Genomic DNA, 21,086 nt, shown 5'->3' on the forward strand with positions numbered 1-21,086 from the left:
GAAGGATTGGAGGAGATTAAATTATAACTTTTGGTGGAATTCTTTATGCCATATCTATAAAATGGAAAGATTTATTGCTTTACAAAGGGGATACTTTAAGAAGTTTCAGGATGTGTGGAAACCATTAACAAAATATTGTAAGGATTAAGTAAAATTACTTCCCTTTTAATTATCAGTTCAGGATATAGGGAGGGGTATTTTTATTATTACATATATTATATAATAATGGAAGATATGGATGGGAGGGATGGGAAAGGGGAAGGAATAAAAATTTATATATAATGTACCAATGATTATTTATAAGTGATATATTTATTGTTACTGTGAATGAATATATTTTACACTTAATGTAATTTTGAAAATGAATAAAGAATATTAAAAAAAAAATAAAAAATAAATTACAATTATAAACAAAGCATAAACTTTGACAGGAAAATAAAGTAACGTTACAGCCAAGTTTCCATTGGACATTAAACAAGCCAAAAAGAATAAAACTAAATTGTACTCTTTATACAGTCCTCTATATGGAGAGGCAAGAAAGAAAAATCCTCCAGGAAAGAGAGAAAATACTATCAGTTAAAGCAGTAATAGAGCAGATCAATTCAGTGCTATTTACAGACTTGAAATTACACTTCGTTTTCCTGAGATGCAAATGAAATCCCCTTCCCTTCCAAAAAGAAATGCAGCTGGGCTGGATCATAGAAAATATATCTGTTATCGTGATAGGAAATAAAACATTTACACAGAAATGTTAATTGAAAGAAAGCGCTTAAAGAGATAACATTGTCACAATATGATGGAAACTCCTTTCTCCTAGCTTGGGTCCGTTTTGAGACATCTGGTAAAATACAGACTCTTTCTCCTAAATAGGAGATTTGCTTCAAATTATACTACAACTTCAAAAGCATCTGTTTATCTTGATGAAAGACACCAATAATGTAGCACAACCCACCAGTACTACAGTATTCCCCCGCGAATTCGTGGTTCACGAATCGCGGACTCACTCATTCACGGTCTGCTCTGACCGCCTCTTTCTGTAGTAAAGTCGGGCTACACCAATCAGGAGCTGCGTGTCAAAGCAGCTCCTGATTGGTGTAGCCCAACTTTACTACAGGAAGAAGCGGTGGGAGCAGACCGCGAGTGATTTTCTTCATCTGCTGGTGCTCCAGCTGCCCTCTCCTGCCTCCCCTGCCTTTTGACAGGCGAAAAACCACATTCACAGTTTTTTTAAAATTCATAGGGGTTCCTGGAATGGAACCCCCATGAATTTCGGGGGAGTACTGTATGTCTGAAGATTCCAGTAAAGCTGATACTTTTATTTGTTCTCCAACTTCCTTCATATATTTTAGTGTCCTTTTCAGATATTATCTTTATATAAATCTAGTGAGACTTCATTTTGGAATGCTATACAATTCTGGAGCTTGCGCCTTAAAAAAGGTATAAACAGAATAGAGTCAATCCAGAGGTTTGAAAATGCCAACCTGGAAGTCTTTATAGAACAGCTGTGGATGCTTAGATATTTTGGATTTAGATGTAGTGACATAATAGGGAGGAGGCGGGGGGAGGGGGCAGTCCACCCGGGCGCCATCTTGGCGAGGACACAGGCACCCATCCTCTTGCCACCCCTCCATCACGCATGCACGCTGTTCCCTTCTCCCGTACCTCTGTAACATTCCTATCATAGTAACATAGTAACATAGTAGATGACGGCAGATAAAGACCCGAATGGTCCATCCAGTCTGCCCAACCTGATTCAATTTATTTATTTATTTATTTTTTCTTCTTAGCTATTTCTGGGCAAGAATCCAAAGCTTTACCTGGTACATGAACAACAACCCTCAATCTGCTGTCACGCCAGCGCTGGCTCTTCCTCTGATATCAGTTCCTAGACCCGCAACTAGGAAGTGACATCAGAAGAGCCAACGCTGGCATGACAGCAGCTTAGGGGTTGCTGCTTGCGCCAGGAACAGAATGCTAGGAATGATTAAGAAGGGGATCACAAACAGGTCGGAGAAAGTTATCATGCCGCTGTACCGGGCCATGGTGCGCCCTCACCTGGAATACTGTGTCCAGCACTGGTCGCCATACATGAAGAAGGACACGGTACTACTCGAAAGGGTCCAGAGAAGAACAACTAAAATAGTTAAGGGGCTGGAGGAGTTGTCGTACAGTGAGAGATTAGAGAAACTGGGCCTCTTCTCCCTCGAACAGAGGAGATTGAAAGGGGACATGATCGAAACATCCAAGATACTGAAGGGAATAGACTTAGTAGATAAAGACAGGTTGTTCACCCTCTAAGGTAGAGAGAATGAGAGGGCACTCTCTAAAGTTAAAAGGGATAAATTCCGTACAAACTAAGGAAATTCTTCTTCACCCAGAGAATGGTAGAAAACTGGAATGCTCTTCCAGAGTCTGTTGTAGGGGAAAACACCCTCCTGGGATTCAAGACAAAGTGCAGAACTAGAACATACGCAGGTGGGGCTAGTCTCAGTTAGGGTGCTGGTCTTTGACCAAGATCTGCCGTGTGAGTGGACTGCTTGGCACGATGGACCACTGGGCTGACCCAGCAGTGGCAATTCTTATGTTCTTATGTACTGGGGAAGGAAAAAGTGTGCATGCACGACGGGGAGCTTGGAAAGGAGCAGGGGGGGGGGTGAAGAGGAGGATGTGTGCAGCAGGAGGGGGCAAGGTAGGAGTGTGTGGAGCTGGTGGAGAAGAGGGAGGGGGATGGGCGCCACCACCCCAGGCACCTCTCACCCTCACAACGCCACTGTTTGGATATTTTGGTTTGGAAAATTGACAACAGCGGTACATGTTTGGGGAGAATGTTATCTAGATTGAGCAATCCGGATGCCATTTTTGAACCTCAATACTGCCTCGGGCACCAAGAGGACATTTTAACCTAGAATGGGCAATGCTCGTCCATGTGCAGCACCATATACGAGCATGTTGCATGGAAAGATCATGTCCTGACATCAGCAGATGGTTTTTTTTCACCATGGGAATACTTTCACAGGGTTTTTTTTTCCATTGGCAGACATGACTATCTGATGACGTTTGTCATTCTGCGGTGCATCTTAATTGTGGATAATTTTAGGGTGCATTTTGAACATTGAAATATGTCTGTCTTAATGATCCTGTGTTTTTTTCTGGGATAGGCTTTTTATTTTTTTTTTTTGCTTTAACTTGGACATTATATCAAAAATGCCCCTCTATGTATCTCTCTATAAGATGGTATCATTATTGAACTGCTAGAAAGGAATAAAAGAGATTGGATGATCTATGTTGATCTTTATCTAGCATTATTTACTACGTTACGTTCCACCAATCACAGCACATAAAGACTGTATCAATCAGTTTTGTTTTCTGCGAACACACCTAGGAGTTCAAGATAGCCCTACCACACCAGTCCTTGAGTCCTTCACTTCAAGCTCATATATGACATTGACCTGCATGGTGCATCCAGTCTGCTCCACCAGGAAATTTAAGTATGTGATGTTCAAGGTTCTTCAAAGCTTCCTTCCTCTCCACCGTTTCTTCCATTAACAGCTTTTAAAGCCCTACCTAGATGGAAATATTATACAAGGCTTCCATTCAAATCAATTAGACAAGCTGAGGCTTTAGTTCAAATATGAATCCATTGTGTCATTTAAATTAGCATAAGATCCGCCATGCTGCATCAGATCAAGGTCCACTATCTTGACAATGGCCAGTCCTGATAATTGAAAACTACTTAATAGGAAAGTCTATTCCATTTTACTTACACCAGGGGTGTCCAATGTCGGTCCTCGAGGGCCGCAGTCCAGTCGGGTTTTCAGGATTTCCCCAATGAATATGCATTGAAAGCAGTGCATGCAAATAGATCTCATGCATATTCATTGAGGAAATCCTGAAAACCCGACTGGACTGCGGCCCTCGAGGACCGACATTGGACACCCCTGACTTACACCATAAAGGGAGATGTAGAAGCAACCCAGTCTATTTAACTATCAGTTGTGTATTTTTTTTTAACATTCAGCTATGCAATTAGCCTGAATCAGAGCATGACATGGGGGCGAATACCCACGGGGATGGGGACAGGGACATACTTTGTTTCTGTGTCATTCTCTAAAATGCTGAATCTAGCATCAATATGTAAAAAGTTAACACATCTTAGACCAGGGGTAGGCAAACTTTTTGACTCGTGGGCAACAATGGGTTCTTAAATTTGACCGAGGGGCTGGGCAACAAGGGGGGGTCTGATGCTGCATGAGAAAACAGCCCCCCGCGGCTGCCAGCTGCTGAATCCTCATGAATTTTCTTTTCGTGCAACGTGTTACAAAGTTGCGCGCATTCGCCGGTTTTGCCTCCCTCCCTCAAGCGTTAGCATCTGTCACCGATGGGTTCTGTCTGCCGTGGTATCTTTTTGTTGCTTCATTTCCTTCGATGGAAAGTCAGTTGACCCAACTCAATGAATGGAAACGGAAAGAGCCATAAGCTGTGCTGACTTCCAAACAAACAAACAAAAAATGCCTGCAGCTGGAGAATAAAAACAATGAACATCACAATGCTGAACTCTCCTTGGTGGTCACTTATTAGCGGCCCTGCTACCAATCCCGATGCTCTCCTGGTGCCAACAGTGCTCCTGTCGCTTTTTCCTCACCCCGTCCTTCATTTATTGCTTATCCCCGCGCGACGGCTAAAAGTTTAGATCTACTCACCAGATCTGTCGCCATTACCAAATTTTCTTTTCTTAAAAAATCTTCAGGGAGCACTGTATTACAAGTGATTTCCTGCTCTCATTGGCTAAATTGGACATCAGTCAAGGAGCAACTGGTTCCTATAAGATCAAAGTACTAGGTACTAAGGCGGAGATAAACAAAGCTTCTTGTCAATTGACAGTGGAAGCCACCAATCAAGGTAGGCACTTTTTGATAATACAGACTGAGTTCTAATTGGCTTTCAAACTAGCAGACATGGGCAAACTACGGCCGCCTCTGACGCTGCAGCTGGATTAAAAAACTAAATGGGCCAGATGTGACCCACGAGCCGTAGTTTGCCCATGTCTTAGACAATTGGCAATTGAATTCGGTGATTAAAAAAAAAACTGCAGAAGCTGCTTTTGGATTTAAATGAACTACTGTTTATGACATCGTTTGTATTTTGTCTGCCATTTGCAACGTCCTTCCATCATGTGCCCAGTTGCTCAAGCATCTTCCTGTTACTGTCACAGATTCATCCATCGTTGCTGGCATCAAGGAACATCTCTACCATTTAATAGACACTTATTTTCCTGTTCATCCACTACACAGTTTAGGTTCTCTTCTAAACCCATGTCTGAAAAACAATCAAATTATCTTCCCAGATGATGTAGGCAACTGAATCTTTGGGAAGGTTGTACTAAAACCAGATAGAAATGAAAGGATTTATTTGTGATTTATAAACAGTTGTACAGAATATTGTCTCTTTTTATAAAAAGATTTAAATATAAAATCATGAGTGTTTGAGGCTTTTGTGCAAATGAGGACAGGATCTATGGGAACAGGATGGGGACAGAGCCCACAGAGAACAGGGACAAAAATTGTCCCCATGTCATTCTCTAGCCTGAATGCCTAATCTGGCAACAGAATCCATACTTTAATTGTGCAGTGACTGAAAAATTACTTTTTTAAATTTTGGGAGTGTATTTGATATTGCTGCATGGCTCAGGGTCCTCTTGTATATATGAGAAATTTTTTAAATTAAATAAAAAAAATAAATAGTGATTATTTTTTTAGCAAAAGTTCATCAACCTTTTGACTACCAGTATTCCTACTGCACTGTAACTAAGGAGAACCATAAAACATCATTAATTACTGAATCATCTGCTAAATCACTTTGCATTTCTTTCTTGTCAAGACATCTGGATCCTAACTTTCTTCAATCTTTTTAAACTGCCAGTCAGCAGCAAAGGAATCAGTGTCTCTCTTTGCAAAGGCCTTTCTTTATCGACAAATTCACAGGCTAGTCAATAAAAGAAAAAGAAAAATGGAAAGAAAGAAAGGTGGACAGTTGCAGACCCTTCAAAGTTGTTCCTTTCTCTTGGTGTTCTAGGAGCTCTGTTCTACACTAAACAGCCCCAGTCATATGTCTTTTGTAAAAAACTGTCTGACAGTTCTTTATAAGTGAAAGAGAAACACTGCTGCAGTTATGACCTTTCCTTTAAAGGCCACAGATGTTTTGCATGGTGGGAGAGATTATGGTTACGAACTTAAGCATTGCAGTGTAGAACATCTGACACAGCCAGCAGAGTTGTCTTGTTAGGCTTCATGCGTGCAGCTCCCCTTAACTGAAATGGTGATATCTCCAATTCAATTGTAAATTATTTATTATGTCATTCTGTTGGGGGGAGTCTGTCGCAGGAATGTGCACATTTAAATATATCTTGTAACACACTAGACAACTCTACCCTAACATGTGCTACAGATATATTATGACTAGATGTTCACATGAATCCATAAATCAGTGCTGCAGTCTTATGGGTTAATGATGTAAATGTCACCCAGAGGGTATGCAGTTGGGGAGGCCAGTGATGACCCAAATACGTGCTTCTCAATGTTTTCAGACGAGTTTCTCCCCTACATCTTATTCAGATGACACCTCCAACATTAAACCATGCTGGACTTCCTGCAAAGCTGTTGGTCCTGGTGTTTAAAATGGGAAATTAGAGCTAAAACAAGAGAGAATTATGAGGGGCTTAGATCACCTTTGATTATAGAAGAAGCCTGCAAGAATGTATGTTTGAAAGCATGTGTGCACTTACTCCAGGCCTGTGATCTTCATGTTTTTCTGCAGGAGAATGGTAGCTGTAAGTTGCTCTTCTTTATATGAACTAAATCGTATGGGCCTCTAAGTCTCCCACATCTCATGGGCATCTCCCACTTTGAAAGCCAATATACTGTTGCCCCACATATGGATGAAAAACTCTTCAAACAGTGGACGAAAGAAAAGGGTATAGATAGAAGTTGCAAGTTAATGTAGAGGTAGTGACTAGAGTAAGCTGTGTTTCAAGTTTCAGGTTTATTTAAAAATGTGCTACAAATGCCTATAAAAATTTGTAAGTGGTGTACAAAATAAAATTAGGTGAAGCAAGAGAGTTATAAAAAATATGACTTAAAAGTTATGTCTGAGTATGTTGAGAGGAAAAGGTCTAAGAAATTCTGCTGTGTTCAATGAATAAACATTGGAGTTCACAAATGCAGGTTGGTTTATCTTTCATTGACCAAAAACCTCTCACTCATTAATTTAAATACTTTATATTATATGCTTGACATATGCTTAATTAAAGTGCACTTATCTTGAAACTTGTGCTCAAGTTCCTTTATGTGGTGTGCAATGTACTTCACAATAGTTGCCCGACGGGGCCCATTTCGCCAATGGATAATGGCTTCCTCGGGGGGTCTTTGAAAATGTTGATAGCTATAACGCTAACATTCACAAAATGGCGCCATTGGCGAAACGGGACCCGTCGGGCGACTGGGCGACTATTGTGAAGCACATTGCACACTGCATAAAGGCACTTGAGTGCAAGTAATGTAATGTAATGTAATTTATTTCTTATATACCGCTACATCCGTTAGGTTCTAAGCGGTTTACAGAAAATATACATTAAAATTATAAGTAAGAAAGGTACTTAGAAATTCCCTTACTGTCCCGAAGGCTCACAATCTAACTAAAGTACCTAGAGAGTAATAAAGAAGTGAAAAGTAGAGATAGAGGAAAATAGAAAATAAACATTCTAACAAGACTGTATTGAACTAAGTACTTTGGAAGGTAGAAGAGAGGAGAGAAAGGAATAGATGCAGAAGGAGGAACCGTTGAACAAAAGAATTCTGGAGAAATTTAAATGATAGAAATAGAACAAAACAAAAACAAGTGGCAAAACAATGAATAAGATTAAAAATAATTCATAAACTGGAAAAAAAGAAAAATAAAAACATTGTCTTCAATCCACGGTTTCAGCTTCAGTGATGAAGTGGAGCAAGTAAGTTTTGGAGGAATGATGACGTTCCCAGAAAAAGGACTTCTTCAGGAAAGAGATTTGGTTGATAGTCCCAGGATGCCCATGTCTCCTCCTCTGCGATGGTCTCCTCCATGCAATCATCCCCACGACACACTGCCCGTGCTCCAGTCGCTACCCTGTACGGCTGCTCCAAGGAGACTGCCCTAGATGAGGCCTGTGGTGACTATAAGAATTCCTCTTCTGCGGAAAAGCCGCCCGGTGCTGATTTTGGTGTGTGTTGGTGCCGCAGGAGCTGGGGTTGACAGGGAACCCCTGCTTTGCTGCTGCTACGCTCCTCACAGCGCACGGATTATGCGACACCGGCGAGAAACTCTGGAGAAAAGCCTGGCTGATGGACGCTGGGATTTCGGGGCAGAAGTTCTCAGACTCTGGGCCGGGCAAGCGTTGAACAGGCTGCTGCCGCCGGAGCTAGGTGCGCAGGAGACAGGCGGAGGCGGCGAAGAGGACCGCACCGACCATGGGGCGCCGAAGCTGGACACCAGGGGTAAGTCCCCTGCTCCAGCACGATCCATCAAGCACATCCGGACAGTGGGTCTCGCGGGAAGCTTCCTCCAGCTCCTCTAACTGCAGGCCATCTACCGCAGCGCGGCATCTGCGCTGCTCTTGCTTCAGGAGTCCGGCTCGATCGCTGCCTCCGTCCGCCCGTCCGAGATCTGCCACCTCCCTTCCTGCTCTCAAACAGGGGCAAACTGCAGCACGCAGCCGCCAGCACACAGGAGCAAAGGATTCAGACCAGGTCCTCCACAACCTCAACCAGAACAAAGTCTCAGTCCGGTCTCTCCCAGCCGCCACCACAAAGTCCATCAACCTACAAGTGCAGGGCCCCTCAACTGCCAAGCTGGATCCAACAGTCAAATCATAAAAACAGTAAGTAATTTGAAAAATAAATATATAAATAAATATATAACAAAGGAAAAGAAACTCAGAAAAAGAAACTAAGATCAAAGACAAAAGCAAAAATTAGAAATCAACAATAAAAATTATAAAAGACAAAAGAAAAAAAAAAATAAAAAGTAGTGGAAGGAGACGGAACAGTACATGACTTAACTGTCCTCCATCTTGTTAGAATTGTTTCAAGTTTCAAGATAAGTGCACTTTAGCTGTTATTAATTAAGCATATGTCAAGCATATAATATAAAGTATTTAAATTAATGAGTGAGAGGTTTTTGGTCAATGAAAAATAATCCAACCTGCATTTGTGAACTCCAATGTTTATTCATTGAATGGAGCAGGATTTCTGAGACCTTTACTTCTCAACATACTCAGACTTAACTTAAGTTGTGTTCTACAAATCTGGTTTGGGATTTTGAATAGTCATTCTCAGAGGTTTTGACCATTTTTTGATGTTATAAAAAATATGGACAAACTTGAACAACAAACGAACGGAAACAAGGGAAAAAGGGTAGTAGAACTACAATGGTTTTAAGAACAGGTAACAATGAAGGGAAAAAATAGGTTAGGGGCATGACAGGAGCAACAACTCTTATGTAGATGCCAAGTCTAAAGGTTTTAAGTTTCAAATGCATTCTTATAAAGAAAGCTTTTGAAGGAACTCTTGAATCTATCTAGTACAGATTCTTCTCTAAGATAAGCCGGGAACGAGTTCTATAACTGGGGTGCAATGATTGAAAAGATCTCATTACATCTGGTGCTGATGATTTTTAAAGAGGGTGCTGAAAAGAGATTTTGGTTGTTCGAACGTAAGGCTCGGGGTGGCGAGGGTAATTAGTCTGTCTAAAAAGATAGGAAGGTTTGTCTGACAAATCTTGAATGCTAAAAGGGCAATTTTATAAGAGATGTGGTGTGGAATTGGCAGCCAATGAGTATTTTTCAGGAGCAGAGTTACATGATCATATTTCTTAGAATTCGCTATGATTTTTATTGCAAAATTTGGAATTCATTATAGTTGCCTTGATTGTTGTATTGGTAGGAAATAGAGGACCTGCATCCATGAACAGAAGAGAGGCTGGGGAGCATGCACTCTCCTGCAATGCAAAAGCTGTATTATCTTTATGTTATGCTCTGTCAGTACCATGAATGCTAGGACATCATAAGAACATAAGAATTGCCGCTGCTGGGTCAGACCAGTGGTCCATCATGCCCAGCAGTCCGCTCAAGCAGTGGCCCTCTGGTCAAACAGCAGCACCCTAACTGAGACTGGTCCTACTAGCGTACGTCCTTGTTCATTATGAACTTGTCTAACTTTGTCTTGAATCCCTGGAGGGTGTTTTCCCCTTTGACAGACTCTGGAAGAGCGTTGCAGTTTTCTACCACTCTCTGGGTGAAGAAGAACTTCCTTACATTTGTACAGATTCTATCCCCTTTCAATTTTAGAGAGTGTTCTCTCGTTCTCCCTACCTTGGAGAGGGTGATCAACCTGCCTTATCTACTAAGTCTATTCCCTTCAGTACCTTGAATGTTTTGATCATGTCCCATCTCAATCTCCTCTGTTCGAGGGAGAAGAGGCCCAGTTTCTCTAATCTACACTATGTTTAGTTGTATCTATTCCATGAATGTTGCAATATCTACTAAGCTATATCTGCCAAGTATGTACTTTTCATTTATGTCTGTCCTGTCTATACTATGAATGCACTTTTGTAGCCCGTTCTGGGCTCCTTTGGGAGGATGGGCTAAATAAATGAATGAACGAATAAATAAAGGAGTAAAGAATAATAGCGGGTAGAAGGAAGAGAGAAATATAGGAATGAATGAACTTGTGAAAGTTGTGGTGGGGAAGCAATGGGAGGCAGAAAGGTGAAAAATAAAACTGCCTCCTTTATACTATGGGCTCCTTTTACTAAGCTGCGTTATGGCTTTAATGCGTGGAATAGCACGCGCTAAATTGCTGCTAGTCCTTAACGCCAGCATTGAGCTAAAATGCTGCGTGTGCTAAAAACGCTAACGCAGCTTAGTAAAAGGAGCCCTATAACTTCCTACCTCATGATTCTTTCCTCGTTTCTCCCAATTGTTTGGCACTCTTGACATTTCATAAACTGTTCAGCCCCACTGGGATCCTTACTATGAGTAAGATATCGCGATAGATGAGTCATATCAAATGGGTCAGATTAGAGTTTCCAAGTTTATTTAAATTTAAATTTGATATACTGCCCATCATTAAAACCTCTGAGCAGTGTACAATAACTGAATAATAGTATAGATTAAAGCCAGCAGGAAAACAGGGCTGAAAGAATAGCGGAAAGAAAGAACCATTTTTTTTTTAAATTCTTTATTGATTTTCCACATATTAACAATGCAAAATACAAATAACAACTTATAATATATCAAGAAAAGCACATTCATCTTAGAAATATACATAAAACAACCATTCCCCCCCCCCCAATCCTCTCAATGATTCAAATATGTAATAAAAATTTCATCCCACTCACCCTGGAAGGACCCAACTAAGATAGAAGTATCCCCCTACACCCTGGATGTGTGTAGAAACTAACAAAAAACAAAGAAAACTACACTGAAGTAACAAAAGACGTCAAAGGTCCCCACACCAGTTTGAACAAACTACTATGCCCCAATATGTGAGCATTCATTTTTTCACATCTATAGCTGGACCATAGATTGGCTCACCTAAAAGGAAAATTTAGATGCTCATGATTTTTCCAGTTTCGAGTAACCATCTGCAAGAAAGAACTATAATATATGTTAGAAAAGTAGGATGGGGAAAGGGAAGGCAGGGATGCTGTCAAGCCATCGTGGTAGGCCTTTTGCTGACTGTGTTAGGAGAATAAAAAAGCAGAAATAAAGATAATGATTTTAACTGAATGAGGGACTCTGAATGCATCATTAAAAAGGAATGTTTTTAGTTAGACTTTGAATTTGTTTATTGATGTTTCAAATCTGATATGAGACAAAAGGTTATTCCATAACTGAGAAAATTTGACAGATGGTGTCATATGTTAAGTGACGGACGGTAGGGATAAGCAAGAGATTTATGATGATGAGTGACATGTTCTTAAAGGGGTATAGGGTATGAGATAATGATTGAGAAAAGAAGGGATATTGGTTAGGTGGCTATTAAATACTAACAGCATTAGTTTAAAAACTATCCTGTGAGTAATGAGAAGCCAGTGTGACGAATATAGTAGCAGTGTGATATGGCTGAATTTATGTGCAACAGTAATTAGTCTGATAGTAGGGTCTTGGATTAATTGAAGCGCTTGTGACTTTATTCATACTTGGCTTCCCTCCTTGGACAGTTTGCCGCCGCGGAGTCGTAGTCGAATTGTGAATGGGTTGCAACTGTATTCTGCTCCACCTGTATGACCTGGGATTCTTTCTGTTGGGGTTGGGGGGTGGAGGGGTTTGGGGGGAAGGGGGGGTTTGGGTCTGTTGGGGGGTGTTTGGGTTTCTTCGTTCCCTGTGAGGACATCAGAGTCCAATCCTCTTTGGGGGGGAGGTGCCCTCCTTTGACTTTTCTTGTAACTGTTACAATCCTTCTCTGTATTCTGTGGTTGTGAGTTGTTATTCTATTTACCAATAAAAAAAGTTTCATAATAATTGAAGCTCTTGTAATTCTTGGTATGGTAAAACCATGATATAGAGAATTGCAATAATCTAAATTTGTAATGACAAGAGAGTGTATTAAGATGTTAAGTGCATTTGGTTCTAATACATTTTTGATAGATCATATTAATATGTTTGTAGAAACAGTGTTGAATGAAAGTAGATATCTGAGAATGACATGAGAGTGTTTCATCTAATATAAACCCTAGAACCTTAGTGGAGGAGACCCTTGGAATGGCGATATTCTTAAGAAGAATGGGAGTGGTTAATTGTTGATAATCTGAGTTTGTGAGAATGACCATTTTTTACTTTGAGGGGTTGAGAAATAATTGGTTGTTCTTAAACCATGAACTTATACTGGTGAGAGATTGATTAATGCTTTGGATAGTGATTGAATCTTGTGGATTGATGGTGCAGAGTGGTTGTAAGTCATCAGTGTAAATGTAGGGTATAAAACCTAGTGATTGGGCAGTGGTTAAGAGTGGGGCAAGGAATACTGAACAGTATTGGCACAAGGATGGATCCTTGGGGAAGGAAAAGGGGTTAGAGTAGGATTCTTGAAATAGTAGGTAGTAGTGCTGCCCGAGTTCACGATTCGAATCGGTTCACCGATTCACTTTGGGTGAATCGATTCGAATTGATTTAAAACAACAAAAAAAATCAGCCTCCCGATTCGGTAACTGGCTGGCCAGCCGCTGCCGCACCTGCTTTAGAGGGCGAGGGGGGGGGGAGGGTCAATCAGGAAGTGTTGGTGTCTGGCTTACCCCCTGGCCTCCCGCTGGTGTCGAGCTTCCCCTCTGGTGTCCGGCTTCCCCCCTGGCCTCCCCTACACCATTTACCTAATATCAGTAGCCTGCAGACTCGCAGAGAAGATCGCGGTGCTAGTGATTTTGCAAGTTGCCATAGGTCTTTGGAGCTGTTTCCTCTGATGCGGTCCTGCCCCTCCTCTGACGTCAAAGGCAGGATCGTGGCAGAGGAAACAGCTTCAAAGACCTATAGCAAATTGCAAGATCGCTAGCACTGTGAACTTTTCTGCCAGTCTGCAAGCTACTGATATTAGGTAAATGGTGTGCGGGAGGCCAGGGGGAACACACAGGCCTTCTGGGAGGGGGGGAGGTATGTGGTACAGGCTTTCAGGGGGGACAGGCAGGCTTTCAGGGGTGGGATGCAGGTCTTCAGGGGGGATAGGCCTTCGGGGTGTGTGCAGGCCTTCAAAGGGGGGACAAGCCTTCAAGGGGACAGACAGGCCTTCAGGGGTGGGGTGCAGGCCTTCAGGGGGGGACAGACCTTCAGGGAAGGGGGCCCCTGGTGTAGAAGTACATGAAGGGAGGGAGGGAAGAGGGTTCAAAGAGATGTGCATATGCCGGACTTTGGGGGGGAAGAAATAATGGGTCTAAAAACAGAGGAGAGGGAGAGAGATGGTGGACAATGGGATTTAGAGAGGGAAGGAACAGAAAGGGAGAGAAGTTGGACATAAGAGATGGTGTGGAGGGGGGATAGAGATAATGGATAGGAGAGTAGTTGGGAAAAAAGGGAGATATGCTGGACTCTGGGGTGGTGGGGAAGGAGGGAGAGATGCTGGATGAAAGAGTAGTTGAGAAAAGGTGGATCTGTGGATGGAGACGAAAAAAAGGAAAGATGCCAGACCTCCGGAGGAGGGAAGGGAAACGGAATGGGAAGACAGAGATAGAAGATGGATGGTTAGAACGGAGAAAGAAGAAAGAAGGAGACCCTGGCATGCAAGTTATCAGAAGACAACCAGAGCCAGGGAGCAACAAGATTTGAATATTGACCAGACAACAAAAGGTAGAAAAAATAACTTTATTTTCTGTTTTGTGATTACAATATATCAGATTTGAAAATGTGTATCCTGTCAGAACTGGTGTTAGACTGCAAACTTGAGCTAGGATTTAACAGAGAGAGGAAAAGTATTTTTTGTTTGTTTATTTTGTTTACACCATAGCGCCAGTGTGGTTAGGAGAAGGCAAAGGGGGTGAAAAGGCTAAAAGAGGGGTGAAGAGGCTATAAAATAAATCCACCAGGATGTTTGAAAAAAAAACACCCAATTGGGCAGGAAAATCGAATCGAATTGAAATTTTTTTCCTGAATCGGGCAGCACTAGTAGGTAGATGCAATTAGTGAAGTATGATTCAAACCAATAGTAAGCTCTGATCCCAATTTGATTTAGTTGCTGGAACATAAGTGTGTGGTCAATGGTATCAAAAGCTTTGGAAAGGTCTAATGATAGTAAAAGTAAAGTTTGATGATGGTCTAGATCAGGGGTAGGCAATTCCGGTCCTCGAGAGCCACAGGCAGGTCAGGTTTTCAAGATATCCACAATGAATATATATGAGATGGATTGGTATGCACTGCCTCCTTGAGAAGCAAATCTATCTCATGCATATGTATTGTGGATATCCTGAAAACCTGACCTACCTGTGGCTCTCCAGGACCAGAATTGCCTACCCCTGGTCTAGATGAAGTGTATATATGCGTATGTGGTTATGCCAATCAAAGTATGTTCAGTTGAATAGTGTGTTTTGATTAGGTTGCAGAATATTTTTTCAATAAAGTCTGCAAGATGTGAGAATGCTACCTTTTCTGTAATTTTTGCTTGAAATGTAAGGTTGACTATAGGATGATAATTGGTACTATTGGTTACAGATTACTTGGGGTCTTTGACTTTTGGTCTGATAATAGAAATTTTCCATGTTTCTGGGAGTGATCCTAATGTGAAACATTTAGTAATCATCGAATAGCTGTAAGGAAAAAATAATGGCCTAAAGCATTTAGTTATTGAGGTAGGATGATATGGACTGATGTTAATACTCACATGCCAGTCACTACTTGAGTGATGTCGCTAATAGATGGTATAGTAAAGGACAACAGAGTGCTACTGAGTGCAGGTGACTGGTGCTATGGAGGGTTAACCTGAGATATATATGTGATGATGGAAGCAAAGTTGAACTTAGTATGGATATTTGTTTATCAAACGGTATTAATGCGTATACAATTTGGCTACAGCACTCCCTTGGAAGGATAGTGCAATGGTTATTTCTCATATCTATAAGAACAAGAGCTTTCTAGTACCAGTGTGGATTTTTAATTTGACTTTAGCAAGGGCAAGGGCTCTTCTCTTTGGCACAGTATTAATGTAGGGTGAAACATAATTTGAAAAAGATTAGTGTGAAGTGTATCTTATATAGGTTTAGCATTGAAAGGAAAAGAGAGGAATGACAACATTTTATGTCCAGGCCCTGGAGGTTAACCCTCTCTCCCACTGAAGTGCTAACAGCAAGATCGTTCTTACCAGAAGAAAAAAAATGAGCTCCGATATTGAATGTAGCCCTGCTATATTAGAACTAGCCTAAGAGGGAATTAATGCTGAAAAATAATAATAATAATTCATCCCAGGACCTCTAATACTGCAAAAACTATAGATTAACAGACAGAGAGAGGCATTTTAGATTTGATCACAGAAATACATTGAAAGAGACCACCAACATCACCATTGTGTCTATAATATAGCCCAGGTGGAACCTTGCCATCAGAATGTGATATGAACAAAAAGCACAAAGGGCTTCAATGAACAGAGACTAGTCTTTATTCACCCACAATGAGCTGTGTTTCGGCATGCAACGCCTACATCAGAGGTCTATAAATATATATATACATATTATAATAGATGCAAAACAAATTATAAAAGATACAGTGTGACAAACCTATGCCAGCTTTGTCCCTGTGATGAATAAAAGCAGAACACGGTCCCTGATCAGGAGAGCTGACCAGGTTAACAGTAAGGATATTGAAATGGCTTACTACCCCTCAGACAGTGAGGTACAGCAGGAAGGATATGAGCCTAAAGTAATTCAGCAGAAAGTGCCATACCAGTATAAGTATACCAGAAAGCCTCTTAGGACTTTTACTGAGAAGTGGAAACCTGATCCTGCCCGGTATTCCAACTATTGTCAGCCTAGGAGAAACCAGCTTTATTTACCTAGGGATTTTCAGCCCAACGCCCCTCCTATGACACACTTAAAAGCAGAGCTCTGAATCACAGTAGGGGAGAGAGAGGAGAGACCAGAGAGACAGGAGAAGCAAGGCAGAGGCACCAGCAGCAGTGCAACCAGGAAGGTGAGGGGAGGAATCTTTCCCTTCCACCTCACAGCAGTGAGGACGTGGATATGGCTGAGGACTTGCCTAGCCTGAGACCAGCTGCTGAGAGCATGGTGGGAGCCGAGGCTATGGATACTGCTGAATTGCCTTTAAATGCCAGCTTTAACCCAGAGTGGATGAAGGTTAGTTCCTAAGCTATAGGGAAGAAAAGAACCTGTCTGAGTAAACTTTGTTTGTGTGCTGGCTCTCTGCAAGCAGAGACCAAGTGACTCTAATCAAGGAGAGAAGGAAAAAGCCTTTTCTCCTGACTGTTCTGATGTTTTTGTTTGTTGAGAAGCTGTAAATTTCAACCTGTGAAGTTTCTATGATAAAGCTTCTGCAACAATAGTAACTCATCTAAAGCACCCTGCTGTGCTACGTCTACACAAAAGCTCAGCTGTTGCTGATAAGCCCTGTTAATCACAGAGCTCTGGGAGCAAGGGCTGAGATGGACACTATACCTCACAAGTTAAGCTGGGGACTTGTGACTTTATTGCCTATGTTTTGCTACTGTGTTTGCCTTCCATGTTTTTGCAGTTTTCTTTTCTTGTATGGAATTTATTTTTCCATGGCATTTCTACTTACCTGAACCCTGGTGAAGAGGACTGTATTTAACCAGAGAAAGTCCAGGGGAATTATATTGAACTTTGGACATTTCTCACAACTGTGTGAACCATTTTTATTTGTTGCCTGATTTATGAATTTCATGACTGTGGCTGACGGTGCTCAGACCACTTACCAAATAAAGCCTGGAATTGAGAGTTTAACAATACCTGAACTGTGTCTCCCATTCTTGGTAAATGTATCTCAGTGTGGCCTGGGCAGACTAGGCAGAGGCCTAGGTCTGTTTTTAAGAAGCGACATCCCTGCTTCTCTCTCGATACTCCCCATCCTTCTACCCTTCCTTTTATTTTTATTTATCATTGTAATTAAAACTTCCCTATCCCCCCAAACCTCTCGTTTCTAATCAGTCCTAATTCGTCATAGTTTTAGGTTTACCCTCTTTTTATTTTATCTCACCTAATTCAAAAATTATATTAGACCTTTCTAATTTTTAATATTGTAAACTGCCCAGATACATGTGATGGTCGGTATATCAAGCCATGAATAAACTTGAAACTTTACCTGAAAGGCCTTCCTCTTTCCTGAGGAAGCCATGCCAACAGGTCAGAGTAAAATACTGCTAAGCCGCCTGCAGGTATAGGCAGGGGTTAGCTATGCGACAACAGTCAAAACTGAAATACGGAAAATGAATATAATGAACATGTATCCTTTAAATGGTTTAAAATGAAAACAAATAAATGTGACTGTATAGGTGACTAAAAGGAGTGAAGCATGCAGAGATAATGATGATGAAACTATGAAAACTAACCAATGGAGTGAATCTGTAAAAAAAACAAATGGATACTATGAAGAAGCAATGCATTAACCTTATCTTTTACAAAACCACGCAAGAGGTTTTTAGTGCCAGCCGGTGTGCTGAATCCTCTGTGCTGCTCCGACGCTCATAGTAACATAGTAAATGATGGCAAATAAAGACCCGAATGGTCCATCCAGTCTGCCCAAACATACACTCTCTATAATTTAATGATTTAATTTAAATTGTTCTTTTTCTTAGATATTTCTGGGCCAGAAACCCAGAGTTCTGCCCGGTACTGTGCATGGGTTCCATCTACTGGCGTCTCTGTCAAAGCTCACTCCAGCCCATCCTCAACTGAATGACCATATAAGGGACACAGACCTTGCAAGTCTGCCCAGTACTGGCCTTAGTTCTTCAATATATACCATTATTTTCTGATTAGAGATCCTCTGTGTTCATCCCATGCTTTAAAAAAAATTTTTTTTAAACTCTCTCCACCACCTTCCTCAGGAGCGCATTCCAGGCATCCACCACCCTCTCCGTAAAGAAGAATTTCCTAACATTAATCTTGAGTCTACCACCCCTCAACCTCAGATCATGCCCTCTGGTTTTACCATTTTCCTTTCTCTGGAAAAGATTTTCTTCTACGTTAATACCTTTCAAGTATTTGAACGTCTTAATCATATCTTCCCTGTCCCTCCTTTCCTCTAGGGCAGCGGTCTGAAACATGCGGCCCATGGGCCGCATGCGGCCTCCCCAGGGACTATTTTGTGGCCCGCGATCTGTCCTCGTCTAAAGCAGGGGTCCCCAATCTGCTTCCCTTCCCACTGCGCTCCCCCAAGCCACCGCAATTGGGGAACAGGCCAGAGCCCGAGGTCTTGGATCTCCCTGCATATCTTCCCCAGCTCGGAGCCGACCAATTCTCGCCATCTGACGTCAATTCTAACGTCGGGGAGGAAGTTCCAGGCCAGTCAAGATTGAGGAGCTAGCATTCCTCTAACAGTGTTAGAATTTGTTGCATTTCCTTGTTTCCACTCCAGGTTTTCTCCTTTGTCAGGTTTTTCATTTCCTGATAGTCAACGTCGTGACGTCATCACGTTTTTGACGTTTTTGATGTTTTTTTCGACGTCTGTGCATTTAAACAATGCTAGAAATCAGCTTTCTGTCTGGCGTTTTTTTGAGCTTTGAAGATTTAACAACCGTTTTTCCAGCAAAGGTATGTTAGCTCCAAGGAGCTCTTTATATTTCTCTCAATTTGTGGCGTTTTCCATTTCCCCAGTGCTGTTGTAAAAATGATATTACCTTCAGTCTAGGTGTGGGCATTAGAGGTTTGTTTCACTCACACCTGACTTTGATTTTTACTGTTTGTTTTTCATTAGAACCATTTTTCAGTCACGAGGGCACAATTACCAACGGCATTTAACCAGGAACCTGTCTGAACATCACCATTCGGGTCCCCTGAGGCAGGGAACGAAACAGGGCCACGTTGGGACCCCCAAATCCTGCTTAAGCTAAGTGCTAAAATTTTTTTTGTATATGTCATCATCTACAGTGACTTTCAAACATACTAGAACTTTCATGTGCAAGAGTTTTTTTTGAAACAGATTTAAGCAATATTCTGTGGAGTTAGTGATCAAAGTTTTTATAAAATTACAATAACTGGAAGGTGAACTCTTCACCCAAGGGAGGTTTTCAAGCTTTCCTTATAGAGTTCCACATCTCTGAGAATTTTTATAAACTTTATTTTGATCACTCTCCATGAATTTTGTAGTATCTTCAGGTCAGTTGCACAATTTGTTATTTTCAGACCTTTTCTGACTTGTCTACAGTTGCCATCCCTGAATATATCATAGTAAAAGATAAATGCAAGGCAGAAAGTGAAGACGGAGAGAAAACCAGTCAAAGGACAAGAAGACCCTGGAAACATAGTTAAATGCACAGAAAAATAAAGTCACCGGACAACAAAGGTAGGGAAAATGATTTTATTTTCAATATAGTGATTGAAATGTGTCAGTTTTGAGAAAGGAAAGATATTAAACTTTAAATGTGAGGGCTGCAGAAAAAATAGGGTACTTGGAGGACCGCAGAAATAAATAGTTAATGACAATTTTGCATAAGGTAAAACTCTTTATAGTTTATAAATCTTTCCTTTAACTGTTAAAGGAAAGATTTATAAACTATAAAGAGTTTTACCTCATGCAAAGTTGTCATTTCTTTAATAAGACATTAACTATTTTTTCTGCGGCCCTCCAAGTACTTACAAATCCAAAATGTGGCCCCACTAAGGGTTTGAGTTTGAGACCACTGCTCTAGGGTAAACATATTCAAGGCTTCCAGGTAGAGAATGACACGGGGACACATTTATCCCCAGCCCCACAGGAACTCAATTTCTCTGTCCCATCCCCGTGAGTTATGTTACTGTCCCTGTCCCATTCCTGCAAGCTCTGCCTTAACTGTACATGCCTCGACCACTTATGATTTTAAAGTGTTTGAGGCTTGTGCAGATGTGTCCTAAGCTGTTTTTTTTTTTACTTTGGGCGACTTGCGACTTAGCCGAAAATGGACTTAGACGTCCCTTTACCTTAGGTTGCTTGGGTTAAAAGAGACATCTCAATTCTTGTCTACATAAATATAAGAGCAGAACGCAAAGGGTGACATCTTGGAGTTTTATCAGTGCCCAGCATCGTGCACTTGGTGGGAGGTAGTGCTATCTACCTTGGTGAAAGAGATGGAGAAAAACTGTGCTTCCTAGTGGGGTCAGGCTCTGCCATTTTCTGGACTAGATTTGTTTGTTATATAGTTATTGCATTAACAATGACAAACACGGGCCTGCCGCCAGGATTTCTTTGATAGGAGGTGCCAAGTTCCCAGCTGAGGAGGCCAGCACGTCTGAGCACTTCAGATGTTTTATTCATCTAATGATTTCCTTTACGGAGAGATGGGGCTGTGCTGAGCCCATATGTGACTAGGCCTAGCCAAAAAATGTTATTAAATGCTTCAACCCTCTGTACA

The sequence above is a fragment of the Geotrypetes seraphini genome, chromosome 6 (genome assembly GCF_902459505.1).
Source record: "Geotrypetes seraphini chromosome 6, aGeoSer1.1, whole genome shotgun sequence".
NCBI lineage: Eukaryota > Metazoa > Chordata > Amphibia > Gymnophiona > Dermophiidae > Geotrypetes > Geotrypetes seraphini.